This window comes from Zingiber officinale, chromosome 5B (genome assembly GCF_018446385.1).
Source record: "Zingiber officinale cultivar Zhangliang chromosome 5B, Zo_v1.1, whole genome shotgun sequence".
Classification (NCBI taxonomy): domain Eukaryota; kingdom Viridiplantae; phylum Streptophyta; class Magnoliopsida; order Zingiberales; family Zingiberaceae; genus Zingiber; species Zingiber officinale.
Window position 1 is genome coordinate 135,988,630 of NC_055995.1, and position 14,444 is coordinate 136,003,073.

Sequence of the window (14,444 nt, forward strand, 5' to 3'; positions counted from 1 at the left end):
ATGCAACACAATGTGTTCAATCAATGAACGCCGAACGGAACACTAAACATTCGGCCTCTAGCAGCTGAACACCGACAGATTTGTTCCGTTGTGTGTTGCCAAACACATTGTATTTTGTTCCATTTGAGTGGCTGAACATCTTTGTTTCTTTTCAATACATGTTGGTTGTATATCTAATCCACTTGTTTCTTATGTGCAGTAAAAATGTTGAAAACATTTTCAAGGAGGAATAGACCAACGACTTTTGAAAGAAAGCATCGACAAGAGAGACTTGCATGGGAGGTATAATCATTACAAGAAGAGGTACAATAATCACAAATACCCCAAGAAGAGGTACCACAACAAGAAAATGTGCATGAAGAGGTACCACCACAAGTACCGTTACAAGAAGATGGGCATGAAGAGGTACCTCCACTAGAAAATTTACCTTCAGGAATGAATGAGGATGAAGGAGAGCACGATCCCGTTGGAGGGAACAATGAAGATGATGAAATATTATGCGAACCATTTCCAGGTGGTCCACATGATCCACCATTGTTGTGGGATTTTAAAATGCATGTATAACTATCTTGGATATATTTTTATGTGATTTTGCATGTATAACTATTTTGGATATATTTTTGGAGTAGTTTGATATGAAGTATGTTTGCCGAAAAGAATTATTATGTAGAGTTTGTAAATATGAATATGTTTGTCGGACGAGATTGATTGGTAAGTTTGTCAACGATTGGTGAGCTAAAAGCTACGACCCGTGAGCAAAAGAATGTATCAATAGTTGACTAATCAATTGAAAAACGTTCAATCGATTGAAATGTTGGAGTGTATACTAAAAGCCTAGCTTTTGTATAAACATTTATAAGAATCACATTGGTCAAGTGTCTACATTTATATATACCAAATGTAGATGTTCAATTAATTTATATTATAGATAACATAGTGTGTGGTGTCATACATAAAAGATTGTATTATCGGTTCTTTATAAATTATAAACAGTAGCTCACGACTAAGATGGAAAGGAACAAACCATTGGAATAGTCGTAGTGTAATTAGACATTAGTTTATCTTGACTAATAAATTACACTAGTACACTTTAAGTGTATTGAGCAGGACCATTTAAGGTAAGTTCTTTTTGTACTGATTTAATAAAAGAACTAGACTTTAGTTATTATGGAAGTGTGTGCTCTTAATCCTAATATAATAACAAGCACATATATTTAATATTTATTTCTTTGACTTATCAAAGGGTGAGATTTAGTTCGATAAATCAAAATGCCCGATAAGTTGGGAAATGATGTTACTTATAGTGTGACTTGTTGATTATAGAAGGAAACTGTGTCTTAGTAATCTAGGTTGATAATGTCCCCAAGAGGAGCTCATAAAGATTGTCATGTTAAACCATACAGGTGGACTTAGTCAGACATGATGATAAGGTTGAGTGGTACTACTCTTGGACTAAGATATTAATTAAATGAGTTGTCAGTAACTCACTTAATTAGTGGACATTCGACATCTTAAAGACATGGAGACTAACACACTCATAATAAGAAGGAGCCCAAAAATGTAATTTGGGATTGGTGCGGTAGTTCAATAATAATTCTTTAGTGGTATGAATTATTATTGATGAAGTTAAGTTGTGTGTTTGGGGCGAACACGGGAAGCTTAATATCATCGGGAGACCAAAACCAATTCCTCCTCTCGGTCCCTATCGTAGCCTCTTGTATATAGAGGTTTATACCCACCATATACTCACTTCTTACCCAACTCAAGGGGGCCGGCCAAGCTAGCTTGGAATCCAAGCTAGGGCCGGCCAAGACCCAAGGATGGAGTCAAGATTAGTGGTCGGCCCTAGCTTGGAGTCCAAGCTAGGTGTGGCCGGCCACATAGAAAATAAAAAGGATTTTTATTAAAATTATTTCTTATGTGGATATCATGATTTTAAGAGAGAGTTTAAAATTTAAATCTTTCCTTTTATAGCTTTCTACAAAAGATTAAGAAAAGATTTGAAATCTTTCCTTATTTGTAGATTGATAGGTAGATTTTAATTTTGAGAAAACTTTCCTTTTTTAACCATGTTCATGATTTAAAAAGAAAGTTTAAAAATTAAATATTCTCTTTTATAAGTTTCTACAAAAGATTAAGAAAAGATTTGATATCTTTCCTTATTTGTAAATTGAAAGGAGATTTTAATTTTTTGAGATAACTTTCCTTTTTGGAAATCATCCACATGTTTAAAAGAAAGATTTTAATTTATAAATTTTCCTTTTTATAATCCACCATGAAGGGAAAAATTATTGGAGAAATTTTTATAAAATTTCCGGAAGCAAATAAGGAAGTTTTAATTTGTGTTTAAAATTTTATTTGCTTGGAGATTTGGTTGTGGCCGACCATTATAATAATGAAAAGGGAATTGATTTTTAATTAAAATAAATTTTCTTTTTCATGACAATAGAATTAAGGAAGTTTTTATTAAAATTTTCTTATTTGCCAAGACCAAGGATTATAAAAGAGGGGGTAGAGGTGCCTTCATGGCTAACGAATCTATTCTTTTTCTCTCCCTCTTTTCCTTGGTGTGGCCGGCCATAGAAGTTATCTCTTCTTCCTTTTCTTTCTTCTTCATTGGCCGAGCTTCATCATCTCATGGAGCTTGAAGGTGGCCGGATTCTAACTTGGGGAAGAAGGAGAGAAAGGAAGCATCCCTTGGAGCTTGGTGGTGGCCGAACCTCATCCTTTCATGGTGCTATTATGGTGGCCGAATCTTGCTTGGAGAAGAAGGTGTTAGGACCAAAAGTAGCTAGAGGGGGGGGGGGGGGGAATAGCTCGTCGCGTTCGCTCGGTGCTCGGCGTTGCTTGTTTCTTCAAAGATATGGCAGCGGAAAATACACAAACAATCACACAATGCTAACACGGTTGGTTTACTTGGTATTCACCTCACAAGAGGTGACTAATCCAAGGATCCACACCAACACACACACCCTCCACTAATAAAACTCTCCTTTATGGTAACTACCAAGGGCGGAGAAGCCCTACAAGACTCAATACAAGAAGAGAGGGAAAGGATACAAGAAATACAAGCTTACAAGCTTACAATGAGTATAAACCCTAACCCTAGCTTCTCTTCTTGGCTTTGATCCGCCTCTTGACTTGGAGAACTTCCAAGATCCTTCAAGAACTGGCGATCTGAGCTTTGTGAGTGCTGTGGAGGAGCTGGTGAGAGATCTGGAGTGAATCGGTGAAGAGGTGCCGAAGACAACGTTCGCCTGCGGCTATAAACCCGACGCAACGGTCGGATCCCGATCGATTCGAATGTTCCCAATCGATTGGGGAGGCTTTGGATCGATCCACGGATTGATCCAGAGCGCCTCTGTGCTCTGGGAAAAACGCCTGGATCGATCCAGCGCTTATCGCGCGAAGCAGCCGCGTCCCAATCGATCCACTGATCGATTGGGACATCTGGATCGATCCACTGATCGATCCATCTCCTGGATCAATCCACGGATCGATCCAGCACTTGGTTTTTGCCCAAAACCAAGTCCCAAGCCTCTCAAACCAACATCCGGTCAACCTTGACCTGTTGGTACATCATGCCTAGCATCTGGTCACTCCTTTGACCTGCTAGGACTTCCCACCAAGTGTCTGGTCAATCCCTTTGACCCACTTGGACTTTTCTATTCATGCCAAGTATCTGGTCACTCCCTTGACCTACTTGGACTTCCATCAGATGTCTGGTCAATCCCTTTGACCTATCTGTATTTCCTCGTGCCAAGTATCCAGTCAATCTTTTGACCTACTTGGACTTCCCAACACCAGATGTCCGATCATCCTTGATCCATCTGGATTTTCCCTTGCCTGGCTTCACTCACCAGGACTTTCACCTAGCTTCACTCACTAGGGTTTTCCATCTGCCTAGTTTCACTCACTAGGGCTTTCACCTGGCTTCACTCACCAGGACTTTCACCTAGCTTCAATCACTAGGGTTTTCAATCTGCCTAGCTTCACTCACTAGGACTTTTCTTCTGCCTGGCTTCACTCACCAGGACTTCCATTCTACCTAACATCCCAGTTAGGACTTCCCAGTCAAGTATCCGGTCAACCTTGACCTACTTGACTCTTCTTCAATCAATTTCTTATTGTCAAACATCTAAACTCAAACCAAGACTCAGCTTGGTCAACCAGGTCAACCTTGACCTGAGGGATGTTGCACCAACAATCTCCCCCTTTTTGATGTTTGACAATACCACAATAACACTTACAATATCACATGTAAGTTAGGCTAATCCTATAGCCTCAATCTTCATGTCACTAGGTGATGAACACATAAATTAAGCTCTTCATTCTTCCCCTAAGAGGGCACACTCCCTCTAGGTAATGAATGCCTAACTTACACCCATTCACAGGTCCTTTCATTCTCCCCCTATTGGCACACATCAACCCATCTTTGGGCATACATCAACCCATGCCCCAATTTTGGGTACACATCAACAAATCCATTTGTTGACGACTCTCCCCCTGAAGAGTTGCTCATCGTTGTTCACAACATCACTCGTTGTGATCAACACGATAAAGAAGGTCCCATACCCTTCATTTATCCTTAACTTCTCCCTCAATGTAGACAAATACCCAACCTTGAGCATTTTCTAACCACGTGAGTTTCCACTTGAAATAATGAGGATATCCACTCCCCATTTCAAGTTCAAAAGCTCATACATGAGCATTTTCTTTAAAGAAGGTTAACCACCTTCCAAGGTTCATGAAAAATAATTTTTCATGTCTTTAAAGAGTCCCTCCCCCTAAAGACATGGTGGTAACTTCTGTCATTGCACCAACAATGACTTGGAATCCCTAAACCTTTAGGAAACCCAAATTTAGAAGTTTTGAGGTTCCAATACTCAAAATTTGAAGCAAACCTCAACCTAAACTTCAATGAAGCCTTCCTTAACCAATCCATCCTTGTTTTCACATGAAAACACTCTTTGTATGTATACAAATGTATTTTAGGGGTTTGGAATGGTTACCTAGACTCAAAGAGGTTCAAAGATGCTGAAATCAGGCCTTCCCAGCCAAAATCAGCAACTTGGATCGATTGGAGTTGGGTTCCAATCGATTGAACCTTTCTGAATCGATCCACTGATCGATTCAGACTCAATCGATCGATCTTCTGATCGCGAGAGCTCGCGGGAGACTTGCCTTCTGAATCGATCCACGGATCGATTCAGGCACTCCAATCGATCCATGGATCGATCGAAGCTCTGATAGTTGCTGAAATTCCATTTCAGTCAACTTCAGAAACCCCTAGAAAATTCTACAAAAATCCAAAAATCATGAAATTTCGTGTAGACATTATTTAGGGCATACTTAATTATGGAAAAATAGTTTTCTATGAAAATACATCATATTTTCAAAGATTGACACAAGCTTGAAAACTTACTAAAACTTTAGTGTTTTCTTCAAGTTTGTGTCTAACTATTTAATGGTGATTACTATCAAAAGATAGCCTTCACCATAGTTTTCCAAAAGTAATTTTTTTTTAAAAAACATTTTCAAACCAATATCCTATCATGTTCCTTGGGCATAATGCACATGACTTGTACATTAGCTTTCCCAATGATGGGAAAACACATAACTATGTGTTTTGATGAACCTAAAAACTCAAAAAGATGCACTGAATCAACATCTTGAGCTTTGTTTATCATCGTAACATCTCACTTGTATCTAATGTGCACTAAAACACATACAAGTCACCTTATAGTCTTTGTGAGATGTAGATTTTGGTTTTGCCCTAATCTAGGGATCATGCATATCTATCTAGGCATTTTAGAGATATTAGACATCCACCTAGGATGTCACTTGTTAATAAGTGTTGTTAAATGTCATTTGTCCTTAATTACAAGGAATTAAACTAATGCATGATAATGTTATGGCATACATCAAAATAAAATAACTTTCAAAAGAAAGATTCCTATAACTACATGATGTATGAATGTCGTGACATGGTATTTTTTGGATTTTTCATAATAGCACATGAATGCACAAATAAAACATGATGTCATGGCATATAATGGGCAAACAATCATGGCAAGAATTAGCATAAATAAAATATACCTAGATTATCTATCTAAGTATTCTTAACCACTTAGCTACCTCAAAACCACTTGTTTTAACTTAAACCGTTAAACCTAGATTGCCCTAAATGCTTCAAAGAAATGCCAAAACCTAAATTGACATTTCTATTTCTCTTGATTTGTTTATGCCACTTAAAAATTAAGCATGTCCTGAAATGTTGGCATATTTCATTTTTCCTCAAGAGTGATTACATAAATCAAGGCCCGGATTGCCTTAAATTTCCAGGATAATACCAAAATCCCAACTTGGTATTTCTCAAGGTTTTCCCAATTTGTGTCATTTTAAGATAAAATCAATTTTTCCACCAATAGGCACATTTTACTCTTTCAAGGAGTAAACATTAGTTCCATTCCATTTTCAAAGGTTAACAAAAACCTTGAAAATGCTTCTTGAGTGTCAATTTCCTCAAAGTTGGGTTAACTACCCTTCTAATCGGAGTTGACACTCTCTGACCCATATATGGGGTAGAGAAGATGCTCCTAGGAACCCAACACCTATTGGTGCTCCTTGGATGCTCTAGGTACTCACTAGGGATAACTTCCCTAGATACCTTCCTAGTGACCTTGTTGGGCTTCTTAGAAGCCTTGGCCACATTTTCTAGGTCAACTCTAGGGATAGCCTCCCTTGTGACCTTGTTAGTGACTTTCTTAGACTTCTTAGAAGTCTTAGTCACTTTGGTTGCAAAGACACTTCTAGGGATATCTTCCCTTGTATCCTTGACTTGACCTCTAGACTTAGGGTTTGTTCCATAGCTATATGGAACCCTACGATAACTAGGCACATCCTTTTTTGCTTTGGGTTTGTATCCCAAACCTCTATGGCCATTGGATGGCTTTTGTACCCCTAAACCTAGGTTATGCTCATTTTGCCCTTTTAGGATATTTTTCATCCTTTTTAGGGTCTTTTCCATTTTATCAAGTCTTGATCTCAAGACTTGATTTTCTATCATTAAATCCTTAGATTTTGATTTTTCATTACACCCATGAGCATTTTTGTTTTTGGGCTTGTATCTATTATCCTTAGTGTTCTTTCCCAAGTGTCCATCTACTTTCCTAACCTTAGGTTGGGTAGTTTTGGCATGTAGGGCCACATGATTTTCCTTAAAGCCCTCATGCTTCCTATTCTTATGATAAATCGCATTAAAATGATAAAAATTAGAACTATCATGTTTTTTACCATAATGTAAAGGAGTAGGCTCAATAAATGTTACCTTCTTCTTTACCTTGGAGGCTCCCCCTTGACTAATGCCTCCTTGAGCCTTGACCATCTTCTTCCCCTTGAGGCATTGACTTCGATAATGCCCTTTTTGTTGACACAAGAAGCACACAATGTGCTCTTTGCTCTTCTTTGTCCCGGGGGTGGTCTCCTTGGGCTTCACCTTGCCCTTTTGTGCCACTTGACCCTTCTTCTTGGCCAATTTAGGGCACTTGCTCTTGTAGTGCCCATGTTCCCTACACTCAAAGCATATAATATGATTTTTATTATTAATTGAAATATTTATACCTTTGCTTGTAGGGGTGACATCTTTTCCTTTGGATCCGGAGGTAGAAGCTTCCTCTTGATCGGACCTTGATTCTCCTCCATTTAATTTTTCTTGACTTGTGGAGGTAGAATCTTCTTCCTCCTCTTCGTCTCTTGACCCGGATGTAGAAGCTTCTCCTTCTTCTTGATCTGGCGTCACCAAGGATTGCTCCCCCTCAATCCTAGAAGTGGAGGCTTCATCATCTTGAATATGAAACAAGGAGTATGCTCCCTCCTTGTTCCCTTCGTTGCATTCCCTTGAGGATGAAGCTTCTTGGATTTCCTCTTCTTCGGAGGTTGAGCATCTCTCAACCTCGAAGTCCTCCTCTTGGTCTTGCTCCAAAGAGTCACCCTCTCTGGATACTTCTTGCTCTTGTATAGTGGAGGGGATCTCTTCATGAAGCTTGTCCAATTTGCTCCATAATTCCTTTGCATCTTCAAATTCTCCAATTTTGCAAAGGATGGTGCTTGGCAATAAATTGACCAAAAGCTTGGTCACTTTGTCATTTGCCTTGCACCTTTGAATTTGCTCCGAGCTCCATTTGCTTTTCTTGAGAGGCATGCCCTTGGAGTTTGTTGGAGCTTTAAATCCTTCCATTAGAGCAAACCATTGCTCTATCTCCATCATAAGAAAGTTTTCGATTCTTGATTTCCAAGAATCGAAGCTCGTGGAAGTGTATGGTGGAGCCACCCTTGTGTCAAATCCAAGTCCATCTTGGAATTGCATCTTGAAGTTGAGCTTCTTGAAATCTTTGACTTTTGATGAATTTGCTTCAACTTCTTCACCCTCTAGCTTTTCTTGTTATGCTTGACCCTTTCGGCGATGATTCCGGTGAAGAGCGGCCTTGCTCTGATACCACTTGTTAGGACCAAAAGTAGCTAGAGGGGGGGGTGAATAGCTCGTCGCGTTCGCTCGGTGCTCGGCGTTGCTTGTTTCTTCAAAGATATGGCAGCGGAAAATACACAAACAATCACACAACGCTAACACGGTTGGTTTACTTGGTATCCACCTCACAAGAGGTGACTAATCCAAGGATCCACACCAACACACACACCCTCCACTAATAAAACTCTCCTTTATGGTAACTACCAAGGGCGGAGAAGCCCTACAAGACTCAATACAAGAAGAGAGGGAAAGGATACAAGAAATACAAGCTTACAAGCTTACAATAAGTATAAACCCTAACCCTAGCTTCTCTTCTTGGCTTTGATTCGCCTCTTGACTTGGAGAACTTCCAAGATCCTTCAAGAACTGGCGATCTGAGCTTTGTGAGTGCTGTGGAGGAGCTGGCGAGAGATCTGGAGTGAATCGGTGAAGAGGTGCCGAAGACAACGTTCGCCTGCGGCTATAAACCCGACGCAACGGTCGGATCCCGATCGATTCGAATGTTCCCAATCGATCGGGGAGGCTTTGGATCGATCCACGGATCGATCCAGAGCGCCTCTGTGCTCTGGGAAAAACGCCTGGATCGATCCAGCGCTTATCGCGCGAAGCAGCCGCGTCCCAATCGATCCACTGATCGATTGGGACATCTGGATCGATCCACGGATCGATCCAGAGGCTCTCTGTTCGCTTAGGAAAGGCCTGGATCGATCCACTGATCGATCCATCTCCTGGATCGATCCACTGATCGATCCAGCACTTGGTTTTTGCCCAAAACCAAGTCCCAAGCCTCTCAAACCAACATCCGGTCAACCTTGACCTGTTGGTACATCATGCCTAGCATCTGGTCACTCCTTTGACCTGCTAGGACTTCCCACCAAGTGTCTGGTCAATCCCTTTGACCCACTTGGACTTTTCTATTCATGCCAAGTATCTGGTCACTCCCTTGACCTACTTGGACTTCCATCAGATGTCTGGTCAATCCCTTTGACCTATCTGTATTTCCTCGTGCCAAGTATCCAGTCAATCCTTTGACCTACTTGGACTTCCCAACACCAGATGTCCGATCATCCTTGACCCATCTGGATTTTCCCTTGCCTGGCTTCACTCACCAGGACTTTCACCTAGCTTCACTCACTAGGGTTTTCCATCCGCCTAGCTTCACTCACTAGGGCTTTCACCTGGCTTCACTCACCAGGACTTTCACCTAGCTTCACTCACTAGGGTTTTCAATCTGCCTAGCTTCACTCACTAGGACTTTTCTTCTGCCTGGCTTCACTCACCAGGACTTCCATTCTACCTAACATCCCAGTTAGGACTTCCCAGTCAAGTATCCGGTCAACCTTGACCTACTTGACTCTTCTTCAATCAATTTCTTATTGTCAAACATCTAAACTCAAACCAAGACTCAGCTTGGTCAACCAGGTCAACCTTGACCTGAGGGATGTTGCACCAACAGAAGGTGGCTTAGGTGGATTCTCATCTCGGTAGATCGTTGCCACACAACGTCCGGGATAAGAAGAGGAATACGGTAGAAGATCAAGAGGTTATTTGCTTACAAAGAAAGGTATAACTAGTAATTGTTTTTCGCATCATACTAGTTTTCCTTGTATAGTTATTTTTGGAAATACCAAACACAAGAGGCATATGATTCTAGAGTTTTCGGATTTGTTTCGAAGTTGTGTTTCTTTTCTTTTATTTTTCGAATTTGTGATTCGATTGTTCCTTTTGGTTAACCTAGAGTTATTTAAGGAAATTAAATATTAGCTTTCCTTAAAAGGCTTTGTCTAGGCGGTGGTAGTTGCTCCCATATCCAAGAAGGCCATGTGCCTCGCGCATACAGTCCTGAAAGCTAATTTTGGAAATTAATATTTAATGGAATTAATAATATAGGTGGATTTGAATCAATAGTGTTAAGTTCCGTTTGCGATTCAAATCTAAACCATTAAGAACATATAAGTTAAATTTGGAATCAATGATATTAAGTTCCGTCTGCGATTCCTAATTTAACTTCTAAAGAACACAATAGGTTATTTAAGGAAATGTTCGACACTTGTACAAAATTTTTGTACAGTGGAACCGGTACAATTTTCCTAGGACTAACCAACATGAAAAGCATACTCGCGCGAACAGAGCACTCTCGAATCGATCAGTTGATCGATTAGATTCTCAATTGATCAACTGGTCGATTAAGAAGCATACTCCTGTGTACAGAGCACTCTCAAATCGATTAGTTGATCAATTAAATTCCCAATCGATCAGCCGATCGATTGAGAAGCATACTAGCACGAACAGAGCGCTCTCTTTTTGCCTTTCTTTTTTTTTTTTCCTTCTTCTCATTTTTTTTTTCTATTGTTAGGCCTGATATAGAGAGATATCAGGCCTACATTGGGCCTGATATGAAGATATATCAGGTCAACGTGGGCTTGATCCCCTATAACAGAGTTGAGAAAAAAGAAGAAAAAAATAAAAAAATAAGAGGAAAAAAAAGAATTTACTTTTTTCAAAACCTTTGAACAACCACTAGGAATGCTTAAAATAATAATGGAAAGCATACTTAGAATTCGTGCAATTTAGAGTGCTTGGAGGCACCCTCGTGCAGATAGAAACCATAGTAATCGGTGATTATCAAGACCAAAGTTTTCGAGATCATATTTGCTATTGGAGGCGCCCTGATTTACCTTGGAGGTGCCCTTAATGGTCAATAAAAGAGTAGTTTCGGCCAAAATTAAAACACAACTTTTGTAAGCGATCTTTCAAGTTTTCGGTTGCTCCTACTTTGTCCTCCTACCGTGTTGCAATGCTGCTACAATATACTAATGCTGAGAAGCCATTCGATACCGAGGTTGATATGATAATCTTCAAGTGTTGGGTAATGAAACTTTTAATTAAGTGTTTAATTACTGTATAAAGGAAAGTGTAGATTGTTACACTTGTCTTCAGTTTATTATTGTATTTGATTCCCTCTTCCTACTGTTCTGGAAGAGGTTTATAGTAGATTACCTGTTCATACAGTCTAACGGATCATGGGTTTTGGAGTAGGAGTCGTTGAAAACTCCGAACCAAGTAACTCCTCATATACTCATATTTTCGGTTCTGCTTTATTTCTAATCCTACAAAATCTTCATCTTAATTCTCCAATGTCAACTCTAGGAGCAAAAGGTGATATTACTCATCTTAAATGATTCAGTATCATTGGTCCCGCGACAAGATACAAGTAGGTAAATCACACGGGGTATTTTGCTCTAGTGTAATAATCCCTTAGATGCGGGAGGTTAGATACTCAATGAGATATTTTGTACCCACTAAACATTGACCCCAAGACTCACGACAACAATTAATTCTTCATCACATTTCATTATGAGCTACGTGATCACTAACACGTTTCGTTCAAATACAAAGCTCTAATCAGTCAAGATCATGTGATGGTGTTTCATCTCCTACTTTCTCCATGGATCGTCCGATATGAATTGAACAACTAGATTCTACGACTACAGGTCTAGGTGATCGGAGCATACAGGCAACCGAAGCAGCTTTCAGGCGACCGAGAGACAACATTATCAACAATCCAAACAAGACGGTCAAATAAAGTTTGACCCCTACACAGGCGGCCAGAGGTTGTATAGACGACTGGAGAACTTCATTAATGTTATTTTATGGATAGAAGTTGTAGTCACATCAACACCTATACAGGCAACCGAGAAGGCTCTAGGAGACCAAGGGAGTCCTATATAGGAGTTTCGAGGCAGAGCTTCTATGGTCACTTGGACCCTCCAAAATCCTTTTGTTGAGAGTTATCATCAGTCAATCACCCCCGAACTCCATTCGGTTCCCTGGAACTACCAAACATGTTTCCTTGCAGTTGTTACATGTAATGAGTATGATATAAAATGTGAAGTTACTAGTATTTACTTAACTAGATTGACCCATCTAGTTCAATTTTGCCAAGCAATCAACTTCTAGATTACATACACTTGGACTTTTTGCTAAGTAATCAGCTCCCAGCTGATTCCATATACTTAGACTTGATTCACCTAGTCTTTAGTTAGGAATTTGTCTATCAAATCACTTGGATTTAATTCACATACTCTCCTGCTAGAAATTTATTTATTTGGTCTCCAAACTAAGACTTAGCGCATGCCTGATTCCCAATCAAGACTTAGTGTGTAGATCCACTAGGACTTGCTCACTTGATTTTAATGCCTATATGTATCCTACATCTACAAATTTAACACAACTAGTTAGATCACAGCTAACCAAAATCGAATCAAGGGCAGCAATCTCTCACCTTCGAGTCGCCAAAAGACGAATAGACAATTGACTTCCCTGTACGTCCGTACCGATCAAAGAGAAGAAAGCGATCATCGGCAGTGGTACCTAGCAATTCGAACAGAACGCGAGTCAAAAATTTGATTCCCATCAAAACCAGCAAGAGAGTCCGACGAGAAATAGAAAACACTCACGGAAGCTGATGTTGAGAACGAGGAGGGAGTAGGTGTCTTTGATGCACGACGACCTGATCTTCCGAAGGGCGACATGGGTGGCGAGACGATTCAGATTTCTAGGGTTTTAGGATTATGTTGGTTGCAATTCAATATCCGTCAACCCGCAGTATGCTAGGGATCCGATTGCGGATTCGCTATTTGACTCTCTCTCTCTCTCTCTCTCTCTCTCACGCAAACAGCACCGCCACCGCTCTCCAAACTCTAGTTCTCATTCCGCTTCCCATCCCTTGTCCTCCTCTCCTGACACTACCACCGGCGACGCCGTAGGAATTGGTCTTCCCTGGCGCACTCCTCACGACCTCACCGCAGATTTGCCCCAGCTCTGGGATTCTGAATCAATGTCTTCTGCCAACTTCTGGGTCATCTCCGTCGTCCACCCCAGAGCCAGGTCGCAACACCCTCTAACACCGATTTCTCTTCCTCTCTCGATCTGCATCTTTTCTATTTCCCCAACGTCTCGCCTCATCATCACGGCCATTTATTCAACTTTCTTGGCTTCTTCTCTTTCTTTGTGGCAGCTTTGGATATTGTTTTATTGTAGTGATTTCTGTTGAATTTTGTTTTAAATTCAAAAGCATTTTTAGTCCCACATTGCTAAGGGGAGAAGCTTGGAAGGGCTTATATAGGAAGCCCTTCCATCCTTGCTTAGCAATGATAAGAGGACCTACACGCATGCGCGGGCGAAGCCCAAATCGAGTGGATTTGGGGGGTTCGAGCCGGAAATCCATAAACCGGGCGTCACGTGCGCGATTAACGCTCGCAGGGGGGGTGCAAATCCCCAGCACGTGGGCCTTGCGCTCACGGGCGGCCCGGTCTATTTTTGCTGGTTTGGTTCAGTCTGAACCAAACCAGTTTGGTTTCCGGTTCTGGTTCGATCTGAACCAAAACCAAACCAGAGTTTGGTTCCGCGTGTGAGGAAGGGATGCGGACTTCGGTTTTTGGTCCGCGTGGAAGCGAAGCAGCGCTTCAGTTCTGTCCGCATCGCGTGAGGATGCGAAACAACGCATCCACGCGTGAGTGTGTGTCCCTTCCTCTGCACTGCTTCAAGTGTATAAATACACTTCCTCACTTCCTTCTCAATTCACTCCAGAAAGCAAAGCATTCCTTCTCCCTTGCTTTCTACTTCTTCTTCCTTCTTTCTGAGTTCTGAGGCTTGGTTCGCGATCTGAGGTTGAGTCCCAGTACGGCGCTCGTTTTAGAGTGCACCTACGAGCGACGTGAGCGGTTGTCGGATCTTGGGAGGATTTTGCCGGAGAGCCTCTGCACCGTGGGCGGCAATCAATTCTCTAAAGATAGTCGGCACGTCCGACGCTTCGACCGGAGATACACAATTTCTTAACCCTTACTGTTATTAACATTTATTGCATGCTCGTCATTTATTGGTGCAATTATAGATTACTGCATTAGTGTAATTA